The 18755-nt window shown below is 40.9% G+C and overlaps 1 protein-coding gene across 2 annotated transcripts in view; it reads right to left on the reverse strand.

The window, feature by feature from the left end:
• PIP5K1B (phosphatidylinositol-4-phosphate 5-kinase type 1 beta) overlaps positions 1-18755 on the reverse strand; it is a 294504-nt gene that overhangs the window by 251819 nt on the left and 23930 nt on the right. The window contains exon 2 of one of the 2 annotated variants that reach the window (XM_079112038.1): positions 2952-3055. The exons of the other annotated variant lie outside the window; for it this stretch is intronic. The gene's annotated coding sequence lies outside the window, so the exon portion shown is untranslated. The remainder of the gene's footprint in view (positions 1-2951; positions 3056-18755) is intronic. 2 annotated transcript variants of the gene reach the window in all.

The following is an 18755-nucleotide window of genomic DNA, read 5'->3' on the forward strand; positions in this document are numbered from 1 at the left end:
GAGGAGAGACTGTTCCAAGTAAGTGGGCTGCAGACTAGTCCTAGAGTAAAGGACTAAGGGAACCTGTACTCCCCCTTTTGGCCTAGGGAGCGGCCTCCACAGGATCATCCGGAAAGTAAGAGTCTTAAGAATATGGAAAGCTCTGTGACCCTGTTAGAGACTTCTGCCTGGAGGTGGAATGGTGAATGACTCAAGGGAACCCCAACTGTACTAGGCTCCGCCTGCATTCCTCCAGTGCATCACCCACAGACCATATGGTAAATTACATGTCTGGGGCTGTATGAGGCTCTGCCCAACAAGGGCCACCTGGACAGCAACCTGAACCCAGGACAGAAGAGTACAAATGGACCAGTGGGCTTCCTAGAGACTGAAAAAGGAGTTTGCAATGAGGCTGAAGAGAGTTGAGCAGCCACACCAGGGAAATGGGGGGTAAGAGGTCCCCAGAGACAGGGTGAGTGGATATCTCTAAAGAACTCACAAAAAAATTTCCATGGGAGAAAGGATCGGCTCTAGACACCCACAACTCTCCTATGCTAATACCTGCCGGGTAAAAATTTTGAGATGTTCCTTTCCCCTCCTGCCCCATAACCCAAGTCTAACCCTGAAGTAAAAATGATTGAGTTACCAGGAAAGCATCCAACCACAGCCCCTTCTTGCAACAGGCTGGAGTAGGAGGAAGGAGCAATTGTAAACATGGATGGAATTGAGTATTACGTGATACAGATATTTTAAGATTCTAGCAAACTGAAGGGGGGCTTTTTATTTCTATTTTTCATCCAGAGGCAAGATACATTTTTCCACTGAATACATTTTAATGGAAGTGTGGGAAACTACAGAAAACTGGTTTTTCTGGTACCCCCTGAAATATATTTGTTGGAGGCAGGAGGCAGATTACCCTTTTGACCTCTTTGTGGTAGCATATCTTATGGAAAACACACTTTCCAAAACTGAGGTTCATTGTGCCCTCTCTGAACACTGAGATCATGGTAGCTTCCGGGTTCACCTTTTGACACTGCCCAGCCTTTGCTGCACCAGGCAAAGCCTGCAGCAGCTGTAGCAACTGAAGCTATACCTCCTGTCTACATCAGCAGGTCTCATTTCTGCACCTTCCCCTTCTTCCAGGAAGACAAATGTGGTTCCAGAAAGGATCCTTGCCACCAGGAGCTACCACCAAACTCAGCTCTGAAGCTCTCCCAAAACAGGCTAGTTATGGTTTGGATGTGAGGTGTCCCCCAAAAGCTCACATGTGAGCAATGTAGGAAGGTTCAGAGGAGAAGTGATTGGGTTGTAAGAGTCTTAACCTAATCAGTGAATTAATCCCGGATGGGATTAATTGAAGTGGTAGGGTGACTGGAGGAGACTGGAATTGGGGTGTGGTTTTGGGGTATATATTTTGTATCTGGAGAGTGGAGTCGCATTTTCTCTCCCCCCCCGCCCCCACCTGCTTGCTGATAATGAGAGCTGCTTCCCTCTGCCACGCTCTTCTGCCATGACGTTCTGCTTCACCTCAAGCCCTGAGGAATGGAGCCAGCCTTCTATGGAGTAAGACCTCTGCAACTGTGAGCCCTCAAATAAACCTTTCCTCCTCTATAATTGTGCTGGTCAGATCATTTAGTCACAGCAACGAAAAGCTCACTAAAACAAGGCTCTGGCCAAGTTACCAACTTTAAGCCTTACGAGTCCTCCCCTCAGATGTCACACAGGAAGACCTGGTGGGACTGCCATTGAGCCCCACTGGAGGTGCCTATAGTTTCAATACATGCTCAGAACGAAACCCAAGAAGTAACCATCACAGGTTGGCAGCCTCTTTATCGCCATCCATTCATTCTCCCTTTTTCTTATCAAGCAAATCTTTTTTTTTCTTTTTTGGGGTCTGTGTGTGTGTGTGTGTGTGTGTGTGTGTGTGTGTGTGTGTGTATAACAGATTGACCTGGGGGCACTTAACCGCTGAGCCACATCCCCAGCCCTTTTTATATTTTAATTTGAGACAGTGTCTTGCTAAATTGCTTAGGGCCTCGCTTAATTGCTGAGGCTGGTTTTGAACTTGTGATCCTCCTGCCTCAGCCTCCCCAACCACTGGGTTTACAGGTTTATTAAGTAAGTCTTGAAGTGCAGGGTTATAAAATATGAAATGGAATTCACCTTCAATGAACTGGCACTTTGGTCAAGCAAATGCACCAAGGTCAACAGTGCCCACTTCATTTGCTAAAATTAGTTTTAGCAAATCAACACATGCTGGAAGAGTCTTTATGCTATTGGAAATATCGCTTATCAAATCTATTCTATTTGAAAGGGATTTTCCCTCAAACATATGTATTGTTTCTATGGGCAATCAGTTCAAATCAAGATAATTTAAAAAGACATCCTGCTATGTGAGCTATTTAAAAACTGTTTATGAAGTTCCTAGGCCTGCAGTCAGTAGGTTCTGAGCTCCTTTGTCTCATCTGCTTTTGTATCCCCTGGACCTACAGAAACTGGACCTACAGACAAGGGCCCATTAAAAGTTTCATCGATGATGAGTGAATGATCAAATGAACATTCCTGGCCCATGTGTGAAGTCAGATTTATGTGAACACTCCAAGTAACTATGTTAAAAGAGAAAGATATGGGCTATCCATCTCTGTAGATGACTGCATTCTATCCTTCACAAACCATTTTTTGGTATGTTCATTTGAATTTTGTAGTTGAACACTGTGGTGTTATTTTGTATAAAATATTTTCCTAAAAGCCACTCTTTGTGCAAGTTCCTGAGACCATGCCCACTGTCATTCACTACTACCAAAAAGCAACAGGGAAGCATCATGGTATTTGATGTGATCAAAGGGAATTGAGGTTTTGGGTCTCTTGGTGGGAATAGTACTGATTTTAAAATAGATGCTTTTAAAAGAATCAACTTTCATCTCTCTTGTGAAAAGATCCTTGGGGAGGAAGCAAAAAGAGGAAAGACTCACTAGCATGTGGTTGGGAGGTATCAGACACCAAAGAAAGGCTGCAAGAAGGGGTTCAGACGGGTCTGTGGTTACCTCTTGTCTCTGGTAAGCCTCAGGTTCCTCATCTGTAAAATGCAGATATTAATGCCTATTTCAAAGAATCACTGTGAGCAGGAGAACAATCGAATATATGAAGGCTCTTATGACAGTATCTGACACTTCGTAATCACTCATACAATAGTTACTTTTGTTACCGCTATTTACAAATAAAAAGCCAATGACATACACCTACCTGCATATTTAAAGCCAATGACATACACCTACCTACATATTTAAAGATAGTAAAGACGATATGGGTAGTTCCAAGTCTCAAAGGAGTTAGAGTCCAAAACTCAGCAGTTTGGAACTTGGAATGTGTTTTTCCATAGAAACAATGCTATAAATCATGGAATTTTAGAACTAGAAGTGACCTTACTACGCATATAGTGATGTAGTAAAAATTACCACTAAACATAGTATTTCCTATTACAGGTTCTCTGGCATTTGAGTTCCAAGAAAGCCCACCAAAACCAATCTAACCATTAAAGTCACTGAAACCACATGCAAACAAACAGAAAATCCTACCAAAAAAAAAAACAAAAAAACAAAAAAACAACAATAACAAAAAAAAACCTTTTACAAATTCAATAGCATTTCAACTTCACTTATTCTTCAAACCTTAGCTAAGATTATCTTCTGACTCTGAAACTCACTGACTTGAAAACTGAGGGAACATAAATGTCTTATGAGCAGGGTCATGACAACCAGCCCTGCCCCTTCCTTCCACCAAAGTCTTTCAGTTAATGATTTGTGACAAGAACAGAGGGGAAGGAGAAAACCAGGGGAGAAGGAGAAGAGAAATGTCAGGAAAGGGGCGAGAGGTGGGGCATACTAGGGGAAGGGCACGAAAGAAAAGTACTGGTTCCCCACTTTTCCGATGCATCCCTGGGCCCAGAGCCAGCCCCACCTCACCTGGTTGTGCACAAACAAATTAACCCTGTATGTGGAGCGCATCTGACAGTGTCAGGTCATGAGCCAATGCCATTACTTAAAGGTGGTCCACTACCCTCCACTGTAGTCCCTGGTAGTGGGAGTCTGTGCGTGGGTACTGGACAGCATGGGCTGGCTGTTTGCACTCATGGGATGTTCATGAGCCACGGGTGTTTACTTTGGAGGGTGCTTGTAATGTTGTTCCCAAAATGGAGAACTCAGAAACACTGCAGAAAAGACCAAGAGAATCTGCGTTTGGGTAAGAACTCCAAGCGCCCCTCAGACGACAAGCAATGTACAATGCTAAGTGAAACAGAAATCATTTTATAAAAATGTACATGTGATTCAAGTTTTGAGATGTATGTATGTACTCTCTTTTACCAGTTCTTAAAAACATCTATTTAGAAAAAAGGCTACAAGGAAACACTCTAAAACGTGAACAATCATCTGTGTTATGGAAAGACCTAGAATATATTTGTTCCTTTATAAATCAATATTTCCCAGCTGTGGTTAAATGGGCAAGTAAAATGGACATTTAGAAATACTAATTAGAGATTTTAAAACTAAAGGAGTCCTTAGAAAGACTTGAGAAAAGAGAGCCTATTCAACAAATGGTGCTGAGAAAATTGGAAGTTCATTTGTAGCAAAATGAAATTAAACCTCTCCCTCTCATCCTGCACAAAAATCAACTCAAAGTGGATTAAAGACTTAGGCACTAGAACAGAGACCCTGCACCTAATAAAAGAAAAAGTAGGACCACATCTCCACCGTGTAGGCTTAGAAACTCACTTCCTTAACCAGACGTCCAAAGTGCAGGAAGTAAAATCAAGAATCAATAAATAGGAAGGACTCAAACTAAAAACCTTCTCAGAAAAGGAAACAATCAATAGCATCAAGAGAGAGCCTGCAGAATGGGAGAAAATCTTTACCATCTGCACTTTAGATAGAGGACTAATCTCCAGGATATATAAAGAACTCCACACCAAAAAAAATAAATAACCCAATCAATAAATTGGCTAAGGAACCAAACAGACACTTCACAGAAGAAGAAATACAATCAATCAAACATATGACAAAATGTCCATCATCTCTAGTGATTACAGAAATGCAAATCAAAACCTCTAATTTTTCATCTCACTCCAATTAGAATGGCAATTATCAAGAATACAAGCAACAATAAATGTTAGCAAGGATGTGGGGGAAAAGGTACACTCATGCATAGCTGGTGGAATTGCAAATTGGTGCAACTACTCTGGAAAGTAGTATGCAGATTCCTCAGAAAACTAGGAATGGAACCACCATTTGATCCAGTTATCCCACTCTTCAGTTTATACCCAAAGGACTTAAAATCAGTATACTAGAGTGACGCAGCCACATCAATGTTTATAGCAATTCGATTCACAATACTATGTGAATCTACCTAGGTGATTACTATGAATCAACCTAGGTGCCCTACAACAGATGAATGGATAAAGAAACTATGGTGTATGTACACAATGGAATATTACTCAGCCGTAGAGAAGACTGAAATTATGGCATTTGGAGGTAAATGGATGGAGCTGGAGAATATCATGCTAAGTGAAGTAAGTCAAACCCTTCAAACCAAAGGCTAAATGTTTTCTCTGATAAGTGGATGCTAATTCATAATGGAGGGGGGAATGAAGGAACTTTGGAGTATGCAGAGGGGAGTGGGGGGAGGGGAGAGGACATGGGGGTGGGAAGGACAGTGGAATAAGAGAGACATTATTACCCAATATACATGTATGATTATACTTCTAGTGTGACTCTGCACCATGTTCAGCCAGAGGAAGAAGTTGTGCTCCATTTGTGTACAATGTGTCAAAATGCAGTCTACTGTCATGTGTAACTAATTAGAACAGATTCAAAAATAAATAAATATGAATGAATATGTAATAATCCACCATTATGTACAATTATTATGCACCAATAAAAATATGGAAAAAAGACAAAAATAAATAAATAAATAAAAAAGAAAAGAAAGACTCCCTCTAAGATTTTTTGGCCAACTCTTCTCAGTTTCATCAGGGAAACTCCTCTGAGACTCAAGTCTCACAAATATGGACAACTCGCCACACCGCAGCCTGAGCTCAAAATCTTGTGACATTTATGGTCCCTGCCACTCCCATGTTATCACATTGTCCCAGAGTTCGGGGACTAACGAACTTCATGAGGAAGTAGTCCACAGGGAAGGCGCAGGCCTTGCTGTGCACACCCACACTTCCCACTGAGTCAATATTTGCCCGAAGCCGTATCACAGTTTCACGGCATGCAAACAAGTCTGTTGCTAAAGGAGCTCCAGGGACTCCACCAGAACCAGTGCATCAGGGTCCCGATGGCGCAGTTTTCACTCCCGTGTCCCCCAGGAGCCTGCTTTGAGAGACCTTCACGAAACACGCGCATCAAAAGGCATCTGTGTCTTCAGGCTACACTTCTCTGGGGCTACAGAGAAGCACCGGCTATTTCTGTCCTCCACTGTTGTTAACTACACTTATAAAAGCCACTTACCTGCCACTCCACGGTGCCGCATTAGAACTGCTTAACATCAGCCAGCCCCCAAACATGTCTAGAGAGCAGTCAGACTAAAAACGCTTCCCCAAAGCAGTCACATCCTGAAGGCTTTAAAGACTCCCTATTGATAAACACGAAGCCTCGTCAGGAACCACACACCATCTAAATCTGCAGCAAGATCAGTTCTGAGAGCTTCTATTTCTTTCAGGGAGGAAATTCAGACATTTGACGCAAGTACATGTGCAGAGGAACCTTGTTACACAGGCGTGGCTTCCTGTTTCATGCCACCTGTCTTGCTGGTTGAGGTTGGGAAAGCTTTCTAGGCAAGACCTGCAAGGACCCTGTAGCAGCGAAGGACTGGCTGCAGGTGGTGAAATAAAAAGGCTGTCTTTCAGATAAGCAAAGAGACTCTACCCCTTGACCATAATGGGCAGCTCACTTCCTGCCCAACCTGCTAACAGAAACACATGTGACTCCAAGATATAATTGTGGCAGGTGGAGAACATGCAGGACAATACGTCACTCTCTTGGACTAAGCAGTAATAAGCAGCAATAAACCCATGGTGAGAGATTAGCTGCATGTGTCACGTGAATTTAGAGGGAAGCCTACAGCATGCTCGGGCACAGCAGCAGGAAGCCCAGAATGAGTCTGGAAAGGGTGGGAAGACTCGTGGCAGAAGTCAACGGAGGCCAAAGTGGGAGAAAATCTTTATCACTTGCACCTCAGATAGAGCCTTCATCTCCAGGATATACAAAGAACTGAAAAAACTTGACACTGAAAAACAAACAAAAAGAAAAAACAAAAAACAGCCCCAAAACAAATGATTTAATCCATAAAATGGGCTAAGGAACTGAACAGGGACTTTATAGAAGAAGAAATATAAATGATCAAAAAATATATGAAAAAATGTTCAACATTAAAGAAACAAATCAAAACTACTCTGAGATTCCATGTCACCCTAATCAGAATGGCAATTATCAAGAATACAAGCAACAATAAATTTTGGCAAGGATGTGGGGGAAAGGTTCACTCATATATTGCTGGTGGGACTGCAAATTGGTCCAACCATTAGAGAAAGCAGTACAGAGTTCTTTAGAAAACTTGGAATGGAACAAATTTGACCCTCCCATTATCTCCCTCCTCAGTGTCTACCCAAAGGACCTAAAACCAGCATACTATAATGACACAGCTACATCAATGTTTATAGCAGCTCAGTTCACAATAGCCAATCTATGGAACCAACCTAGGTGCCCTACAACAATAAATGGACAAAGAAAACATGGTATATATACACAATGGAATATTACTTAGCCATGAAGAAGAATGGAATTATGATATTTGCTGGTAAATGGATGAAACTGGAGAATATCATGCTAAGTAAAGTAAGGCAAACCCAAAACACAAAGGCTGAACATTCTCTCTGATATGTGGATACTAACCCACAACAAAGGAGGGGAAGAAGAGAAGTTCACTGGACTAGACAAAGGGGAATGAAGGTAAGGGAGGGGGAATGGGAATAGAAAAGACAGTAGAATGATTCCTATTCTTATGTATGAATACACTGCCAACGTCATTCCACCTCACATACAAACACAATAATGGGATCCTAATTCGAACAAGTTACACTTATTCTCTGTATGTATAATATGTCAAAATATACTCTACTGTCATGTATAGCTAGAAAGAACAACTAAAATAATAGAAAAAAAGTCAATGGTAGAAAGTAGGTAAAAGTGGGCCGAAAAGTACCCAAGATAACTCAGGTTGCAAAATATTCCCCCCTGCCAAAATTATTTCAGGATTGGAGGAATATATGTGTATATATTTAAATACAAATAATGAATTCTTAAATATTTTAAGGTTTTAAGGAAGGCATATAACATGCTTAAGTGATCCCTCTTGTTTATTCTGTTAATCAAAACAAAGGTATCCCAAATGGATCAAGAACCACATCAATGTACCCCTCAGTCTGACACCCCTGACTGAGAATTTAACCTAAAGTAAAAAAGATTTTTTAAAAAAGGACAGATTGCCTGAAGAGATATAAAAATTGTATTCCATAAGATCATGTTTGATGACTGACAATAGCGGAGAGTTAGACTAAGCAAGAGTAAAAGAGGTACCTGAAATATTTTCAACTCCTTCAGAAATAATTACATGAATACAAAGTGGAGAATAAAATATGAAGACAAAAAGTGCAAAATTAAATGCTCATGATGTTTACAACTAAATCAGCATCAAGTACTGAGGAGAAAGGTGGAAGAGCGATTGGTGAGTCAGACCTGATGTTCATGGGCTGGTTCAGGACAGGCAGATAGGGAATGGAGACGTGGAAGGACAGTCTCCATCCAGGGTAAAGCCACAGAGAGCCCTCTGGGCTGGTAAAGAGGGGTTCATCCAGAAATCCCAAGGGAGTAGGTCTGTGCCCTGAACAAAATAAGATCCGGGTCCTCCTGAGATCAAAGAGAGGTCACTGCAGTGTTTAGCAAACCTTGTGACAGAACTGTTGAAAGTGAATACATTTTAACGTGATCCTGAAGGACAGAAATCCAAAGGGATTTTCAGACTGGGAAGAACCCTTTCTCAGAGAGGCCTGGAAAGGTAAGAAACATTTACAAGGATCCATTTAGTCTAGAAGTTTGGCCAAATTCATTGAAGGACATGAGAATAAACTTATACTGCCTGATAGAACTTGGGAGTGAGACTGGAGCAAAGAGATTAACTGCACCCCACCCTTGCCATTCCCAACTTCCAGATAAGAAAACTCAGGCCCAGAAAGGTAAAGTGGCCGCTTTTCCAAGATGACAACTAGTTCGTGGCAGTGCTAGGATAAGCATCCTGCTCTTTCCCTTCAAATCTCACAGTTTGGATGTTATACCTGGCTTTCCTATCAACCATACGTAAGCAGACCCAGCTTTCTCCCACAAGGAAATTAACCTTAAAAGAACTGTTTTCACTATACAAGTTCTACTGCATTTACTTTTAACTGGTGAAACTCAAGAAAACCAAAAATGAGAAAAAGTAAACTGCACTTTCATTAAACACAAACTCAGTTCTTGAAAATTCTCATTTTTCATAAATGTATTTATTTGGTGTTGGTCTGTTTTCATAGTTAGAGGATATGTATTTCATATGGCAAACAGATATTTATTCTGCAGGTTCAGTTAATTCATTGAGCCCTGTGCCATCATCCACATAATTTTTTTTTTTTTTTTTTTTTTTGCGGTGCTGGGGATCGAACCCAGGGCCTTGTGCTTGCAAGGCAAGCACTCTACCGATTGAGCTATCTCCCCAGCTCCATAATTTTTTTTTTTAAGTCCTGAGAATTTTTCTTAAATTAGGGCTAATGAAAAGTCTGATTACTTGCTGCTGCAACTTCTTCCTGAGCTGACTGGCACTCAATTATCACCTGTGCTGTGACATAGGACTAGAATCATCAGTGAATTCATTTAGTTATTCTGTGATCCACCAACATTTCTTGTGAGAGATTTTTGCCAAGTGCTTCACTGTCTATGACATTCTCTTCCAATTAAGAAATCCCTATCCAAAAAGGAAACATGATGAACCCATCATACAGATTGGTAAATTTATGCTGGTTCCTAGGGATCAAGGCAATCTCTTCTATGGGTTCACAAGTCATTTATTTGGTGGTAATTGAGAAATTATGCAAGGGAGCTTTTCACACATCGCTAGTTTTAGGAATTAGACTTTTTTCAACACTATGCAGAACAACATTTGCAAGTCTCAGGTCTTCTGGAACCTCCCTTACTTTCCAAGATTTAACTCTATGATTGCTGGGAGTTGCTCAGAGATGGTATCTGCTAATGCCTTCAGCACCCTAAGATTCAATCTAGCATGCCTCAGAGATATGAACTCACTCAAATTATCTGGATGCTCTTTCACTGTTTTCTGAATCCTCTTTAACAATGTCCTTCCCATTTGGAAAATCATCTTTTGGACGGGGAAGTAAAAGCAATTTATTTAGTCTTATATATGTCATCTATTAATGCCAGCCTTACCCCCTACTTAAGCAGCAGTCTACTTCTGTCTCCATTCTTCCAGCTCAGGAAGCAAAACCAAAAAGCAAAACAAAAACACTATCCTAAAAATACCATACATCACACACAAACATACACACCAACCTTGAAAGGTTCAACCTAGTCAACAAAATTAAATTCATACAACAATGAAATCTTTTGTAGCACACTCTGGCAGACATATACTTTTTTTGGTGGTGCTGGGGATTGAACCCAGGGCCTCATGCATGCTAGGCAAAGACTCTACCACTGAACCACATCCCCAGCTCTGGAAACATATTTTTTTTTTTTTTTTTTTTTTTTTTTTTTTTTTACCATTTCAACCTATATTTATTATAGTCTACAGTTAACATTTAGAATGAGCATTACAGATTATTTTGAAGCATACTTTTAAGTGACAAATATCAGGGCTGGTGAAGTTGTAGCAGAAAGGATATACTCATATGTTTACTGATAACACAGCCAAGTATTTGGAGAGCAAATAAATATGATTTTCATGCCCTTTGTTCCAGGAACTCTAGACCTGGGCGTTTATCTTAAGGGATACATTCTGAAAATAACGAAGGTGAATATACAAAGAAAGGAGGTATAAGAATATCATACTAGCCCCAAACTATATGCAGCCTAAGCATTCAACATGGGGAATGATAAATGAGCGCTATGCCAACTGATAAGCTAAATGCCATCACAGAGATATCCATATCCTAATTGCCAGAAAAGACCTGTGGACGTGAACTTAACATGGTAAAGGGAACTCTGCAGATGTGATGAAATGAAGGCTTTTGAGATGGGGAGATTAACCTGGACTATCCAGGTGGGCTCAGTGTGATCACAAGGGTCTGTCTGTATAAAAGGGAAGTGGAGGGTGAGAGTCGGAGGAGGAGAAGTCACCATGGCAACGGAAGTGGGGAGAGGGTGGAAGGAGGGAGACGTGAAAATGCCGCTCAGGCTTCCAAGTGGGAGCAAAGGGTCCATGAGTCAAGAGTGAGTGTGGCCTCCAGAAAGAATGCAGTCCTACCAGGACCTTGAGTTCAGGTCTTCTGACCTCCGTAACCACAAGGTAATGGAGCTGTGTCGCTCTAAGCCACTAGATTTGTGTTACGTTTTTACAGGAACTAATATATTACTATACAACCACTAAACAGTATAAACTTAAGGACTATAGAAAAGAAAACATTAAAATATGCAGATGGAAAATGGTCCGTATATACAATTACTACTATGTGAAAGAAACATACAGAGAAAAGATTAACAAATTAAGATTAAAATGTATTAATGGATAAAATGACCTCTTCACTAGTCTTTCCACTTCTGTCCTTTATAGCCTACCACCCACAGTGACCAGAGTGGTCCTTTTCAAATGTGAGATCAGATGATCTTATTCCTCCACTCAGAAGCCTCCAGTGGCTCCTACCTACTCAAAGTCCTACATTGTCCAGGTCAGAAGTATACTCAGTTCTGGGGACAGCCACTCACACATTTGCCTAAGAATGGCATTCCCCTGACAGGCACACATTTGCCCTCGCTCATCCCATCTCTCTGTCATGCTGACCCCTTTCTTGCTTCAGGCCTTTTATTCTCTCTCCCCTCTGCCTGAAATTCTTTTCCTAAGGTATTTGGATGGCTCATTCCTGTGCTACCATCTGTTCTCTACTCAGATGCCACCGGATCAATGGAGCTTTCCTCGATCACCTTCTGTAAATAGCAGCCCCACCCCAGGGCTCTCTGTGTCCCTTATCCTGATTTACTTCTCTCTATACTATGTACTGCTCCATATTTTAAAAAAACGCCTGTTTGTCATCCACCTTCCTGAACTGAGTGTAAACTTCATCCAAACACAGAATTTGGCAGCTTTGTTCATTGATGCATTCCCAGGTCTAAATGAGTTCGCAAAGTGTGTGTTAAACAAAAATTTGCTGAGAGAATGAACTAAGATCAGAGATGAATTCAGAGAAATGAAAAGAGTTCCCATTTTAATATAGCTGGTATATAGAAAAATATATAACTTCATTTAGAAGACTCATGAAATTGTTTTACCAAACCAGCAGCTAAGTAACTTTTGATGATATTTTTAGAAATTCTCAGTCTGATCATAAGTATCTTCTGTGCATGACTTTTTAAAATCCAAATTAATCATAACACATCCTCTGAAGCCACATGAATTCCTTTAGGTTCTCTCTCCTCATCTCTCTTGTGAAGTTTCATCATACTTGTGTAATCAGAATTTCCTTTTTCAGAAACTCTCATCTCTTCTGGGTCACATATCCCTTAAAAGCTGTGAGATCTGATTTATGTCCTTTAAATGTTTTTTAAACCTGCTCTTCTAGAGCCCTGGAAACATGTCTGATGATGAAAGTTATTTCTTTACAATTGCAAATTCCAAGGGGTCTGAGGCAGGAAAGACACCAAATGATTCAAGAGTGTCTTGCAGTGCCAGAAAGTAATAAGTTGCTAAACAAACAAGTCTCCTCCATGACTATCTTATGTCAAGGGACACAGAAGCCAACTGGAAGAGAAAGCCAAGGAAGATCCAAACCTGGAACAATCTGAGCCAAAAAATAAAGCAATATTGGATTATAACTCAAAGTATAAAATAAATGAGTTAATAGTGATATAGGAGGTTGAATAAATAAATGGGGTGAGTAAAATCTCCCATGCAGAAGAATTCCATATAATTTTATAGATAGTTCACCCTAAAGGAGGAGGAACAAAACTTCCCACTCCTTATATGTGGGCTGTTATAATGACTTCCTTCCAAAGACTACAGTATGAAAAGGGAAGAAAACAAAAAGTGTAGCTTTATGATGGAGAAATCTGACAAACATTATATCAGCCAGGCCATCAAGATCATCATGAACAGGGAGAAGTCCTGTTAATGGTATTACCCCTGATATAACATGATTAGGATGACATTCTACCTCCCCAAAGCACATTACTCCAGTCTAATGATGAGAATATCATCAGAAAGAAATCCAAATAAGTTGAGGAACCTTCTGCAAAACACCTGACTTAATTCTTATAGCTGTCAAGATCATCAAAATCCAGGGAAACCTGCAAAACTGTCACAACGAAAAGGAACGTAAGGGAATGTATGATAGGATCCTGAAACAAAAAACGGACATTGGGGGAAAAAATAAATTTAAAGAATGGACTTAAGTTAATAATCAGTATCAGTTACATAGTAATGTAAACTAAAGGGAAACTAGATGTGAGGTATCAAGAATTTTATGTACTAATATTTGGAATAGTCCTCTGCTACAATTTGGATCTGCAGTATTCCCCAAAGTTACATGTGTTAAAGGCTTGGTCGCCAGCCTGTGGCACTACTGGGAAGTGTGGAAACTTACCGAGGTGAGGACCTAGTGGAAGGAAGTTAGGCCATTGGGAAAGTGCCCTCCACGGGAATACTGGGACTCCAGCTCCTTCCTCTCTCATTCTGCCATGAAGTAAGCAGCTCCTTCCACCATGATATACAACTGACCATGGACTGAAACCTCTAAAACTATGAGCCAAAATCAATCTTTCCTCTTCTTAAGTTGATTTTCTCAAGTATTTTGTCACAGCAAAGGAAAAAAAAAAACATCCTTTAAATCTAGAATTGTTCTAAAATAATAACTTTGCTAAAAAATTCCAAGAGATCATAACCACTGTTTTTGAAGGCTTATCTATTTTCCACATCATAAAGTAATTCCTCCTTAACGGTCAGTGTTAAGATCAATAAGAACTTTCTTTGTTGTATTCTAAGTGAAAAAAATAGACCAAAAGGAACTAGTGGGGTTTTAATTTTGTTTTTGTTTTTTGCCCAATCTCCCAGCCAGCAGAATCTGAGATGGTCATCTCTTATTGCCATTCCTCCTATTGCCCTTTCCAGTTTTAGTTTGTATCAACAAAGTATCAGCCTTAGCCTCCATCTGTCTGGTTGGCAGAAGATTCCCACAACAATCAAACAGATGGGATGCTTTTTTTTTTTTTCCTTTTAACCTCACCAAATCTCTCTAGAATGGCCCTTCTGTCGGATTGTGGGATTTACAGTTAGCAGGTTCTTCCTTCTTTATGAATCCTGTTTCTCCTCTTCCACAGACATTTTCATTCATGTAAGTCTTAGGACCATTTGAAACCATGGGATCAAATATCAGCCACCAAAGAAAAGTAAAAAGTGAAAAGTATAAAGGCAGAGTGGCGAAGCAGGAGTGTCCAGTCCATTGTAGGTGCTCTGGACTCATCTGCCTGCTTCTGTGTCCAGTTCATTGTAGGTGCTCTGGACTCATCTGCCTGCTACCACAGTCCTCACCTGCCAAGTACTTAACCAAGCCACAAGATACATGGGAGGTAGCACTGAGCCTTTGTTCTTGTTGTCCTTCTCTCCATCTAGGACATCTTGCCCTTTCTGATGTTTCTTCTAGCTTCATCTACTCAGTGTGCCTCCCTCAGAGGAGTGGGCTTTCCTTCCCTCAAACTCTAACAAACCCCAACTTACTCGTGAGCATATCTGCTAACTACTCTGTAAGCTCCTTACTGGAATGGGCCTCATCTACTTTTCTGTGTGCACCCTGTGCCTTGATCCATCAAGTTGTCTAATAAACATTAGCAGGTATTTGAGTGCTCACCATTGAAGGTATAACTGTCATAGCTCAATGAGGTAAGAATATACTTGCCCCATTTGATGGTTGAAAAGGCTAACAAGCAAAGTAGCTGAGTAACTTTCCTGGGCTCACTTGGAAGTTGCAGAGCCAGGTCTGAACTCAAATCCAAGTTCATCATTACCACAGTCCATCCCTTAACAAGTACTCACTAGTTAAAAGTTATCCATTATGGAGTCTAGATGTTTTAAAAAGTGGTGACTTCAGAAAGTGAAAAGCCCTTGTTGGTCTGTGGACCCTGAACTAGCTCAGAAAATTTTTATTCAATTGTTCCTCTCAAGAGCCAGAAGCCACATAGTATAGACATAGTATAGACAATATGACTCAAGGGAGACGTCACTTTAGAAAGCTCTCTAGGAAGCCCTGTGCTTAGCCGTCACCCTTCACACAGCTTCAGGTGCCAATCATTTGGAAGGACGAGTGAGCACAAAATGAACATGGAAACACACACACTAAATCTTAAGGGACAGAGCAAAAGCATTACTAAGAAGGAAGTTGACAGCAATAGCATCTACATCTAAAACTAGAACTATTTCAAATAAACAACCTACCAGTGTGTCTTAAGGAATTAGAAAAGAACAAACCAAACCCAAAATTAGTAGCAGGAAAGAAATAACAAAGATCAGAGCGGAAATCATTGAAATAGAGACTAAAAAACACAATACAAAAGATCAATGAAACAGAGTTGGTATTTTTTAAAAGCTAAACAAAATCGACAAAATGTTAGCTAGATTCACCAAGAAAGAAAAGGAGAGGAGACTCGAATAGACACAAAATGAATACAGAAAAACGAAATAAAACAAGATGCACTGTGGGGACTACAGTGGCAGCCACCTCACGGGCGAGAGTTACCATCATCCAGGGTCATATCATCTGCCGCACACAACATGCAGCAACGTTCTCTTCAACAATCTGCTTCTCATTTCCCACTGACAATTTTGTGGTTGAAATGGTCTGTTCATTAGAGGATTTCTAAAAATAAGACACCACCAATTAAATTACACAAGTACATGACTATTTACCATTCCCTTGTGGCCCTTACCTAAGGTAAATAAACTTTTTTATGACAGGGAAGAAGGTACTAAATTTCTTGCAGGTGCAAAGCATCAAAATCTGTACAAGGTTCCTTTCTCTTCACCACCACCACCACAACCATGAAGAGCTTTTAAAATGCCCACCCGCTGTGCCAGTGAGCAGTTGTAATGTCCCCTCCTTCAATCAACAATTACTCAGCTTTGCCTAAGGGGCTGGCAGACCTTTCTACTACACTTTGTTCTTGCCAGCTGGTACTTAACTCTGAGTTCTCCCAGCCAGCCTCTGAGGAAAAACATTGACCTTCTTACATCTGTTAAACATGTTAATTTGTTTTCTTTTGGGTCCTACTAGCTTCTGTTTGCCAGACCCAAGCGTCTGTAGCTACCAGATCTGAGACCCGTGCCTCCTCCTCTGATCTGCTTTCCATAAACTATAGGGGAACATAGTTCTGAGTTTCTAAAGAGATATGAAGACTCTAAAAATAAGCCATGGCTAATCTCTGATGCCTACAGAGCATAAATTAGAAATGGTAAGAGAATCAATTTTCTTTGAATCCCAAACAGGCTGAACCCCAAATGAATACAGATGTTCCTCAACTAATAATGTTGGGTTAACCTGACGAACCCAACATTAAGTGGAAAATATTGTGTGTTGAAAATGTATTTAATACATCTAGTCTACCAACATCATAGCTTAGCCTAGCCTACCATAAACATGTACATTAGACTACATTTTGGCAAAATCATCTAACATAAAGCCCATATGCAAAAAAGCATCAAATGGCTCATGTGACATATTAAATAATACACCAAAAGTGAAAAAAAAAAAAAAAACAGAATGATTGTAGAGGTATGTTTTCTTTTCTTTTCTTTTTTGTACCAGGGGTTGAACCCAAGGTCTGAGCCACATCTCTAGCCCTTTATATGTTTTATGTTGACACAGAGTCTTGCTAAGTTGCTTAGGACCTTGATAAGTTGCTGAGGCTGGTTTTGAACTTGCAATCCTCCTCCCTATAATATAGTATACTGCTCCCCTCCGTCTCCCCCCCTTTCTGCTACAGCCATTTCCCTGCCTCCCAACTACTTGTCAGTCTGTGAACATCCCAGCTAGCTATTGGTTCATCAGTCAGCTTGCAAGTATCCTTCTCTGTTATTGGTCCCATCAGCCCATTCCACTGCTTAAGAATAGCTCCCCCGCCATTTTCTCTCTCTCTTCTCCTCATATTCATGCTTTCTCTCTCCAACTCACTTTCTTTCTCTCTTCTCACTTTTCACACTCTCTCTTGCATGTGCTCTCTCTCTTTTCCTCTCATTTTCTCTCTTACCCTGCAGGGAGACACTCTGTTTGCTTAATAAACCCTCTTATGTGAGTTCCCGTGTCCGGAGTGGTTTCTGGGTTCTTACATTGTGCTGTGACTCAGATAGGCTCTTCCACTGTCTCTTAAGCAAGTGGAACCCTATCTGATGCCCCAGTGCCCCCCGGACACAGCCTCACCTTCCATTCGCCCGGACACTCTGCTCTGCTCTGCATTCATCACCAGACTTCAGATTGGTATACAAGCCTTTAAAGCAGAAAATCTATCAGGCTGCTATTCTCCAAATTAAACTTGTCTGTTTAATTGGCAGGATGCCTTTACAACCTGCTCTTCCCCAACCAGACTTCTACCATGGACTCCTCGATTGACCTGATTTCTAAAAAGGGAACTCCAAACTGCTTGCCCCATGCTGCCCCCTTCCAGCTCGAAGAAGCCAGAGCGGTCGTCATCCCCCTTTCCCTACAGCAGTAAGGAGTTCCTAAAACTAGAGGGGGGAATGAAGCCAGAATTGGGGACAGGCAGTTAGTGTAGAAATAGGGGATCAAATAAATCAAGGAAATTAAGTCCATGAAAGCCATCTGCCTCTGGAAGTCTGGAAGTTGGAGATTGTCCCTGGAAGAATGGACTTTTTACATCTCACCTACAAAACCAGGCCTAGTCATGTAGGCAGGAAGGAGAGATAAGTGGGGAGAGAACTGGAGAACAAAAAAATCTTATAAAAACAAAAACAGGGGAATATAATATAACATAATATAAAGCTGCTCCCCTGCCCTTTACGCTGCAGTCATTTCCCCGCTTCCCAACTACTTGTCAGTCTGTGAACATCCTAGCTAGCTATTGGTTCATCAGTCAGCTTGCAAGTATCCTTCTCCGTTACTGGTCCCATTAGCCCGTGGAATTTGACTGCTTAAGGATAACTCCCCACCATTTTCTCTCTCTTCTCCTCACTTTCATGCTTTCTCTCTTCTCCTCACTTTCATTCTTTCTCTCTCCTCCTGGCTTTTCACTCTCTCTCTTGCATGCACTCTCTCTCTTTTCCTCTCATGTTCTCTCTTATCCTGCAGGGAGATACTCTGTTTGCTTAATAAACCCTCTTATGTGAGTTCCCATGTCCAGAGTGGTTTCTGGGTTCTTACACTCCCTCACCTTCCCAAGTTGCTGGGATTACAAGCATGCACCACTTTGTCCTGCACAGGTATGTTTTCATACTACTATAAAGTAGAAAATTGTCAAGTTGAA

This window comes from Sciurus vulgaris, assembly GCF_902686455.1.
Source record: "Sciurus vulgaris genome assembly, chromosome: 15".
Taxonomy (NCBI): Eukaryota; Metazoa; Chordata; class Mammalia; order Rodentia; family Sciuridae; genus Sciurus; species Sciurus vulgaris.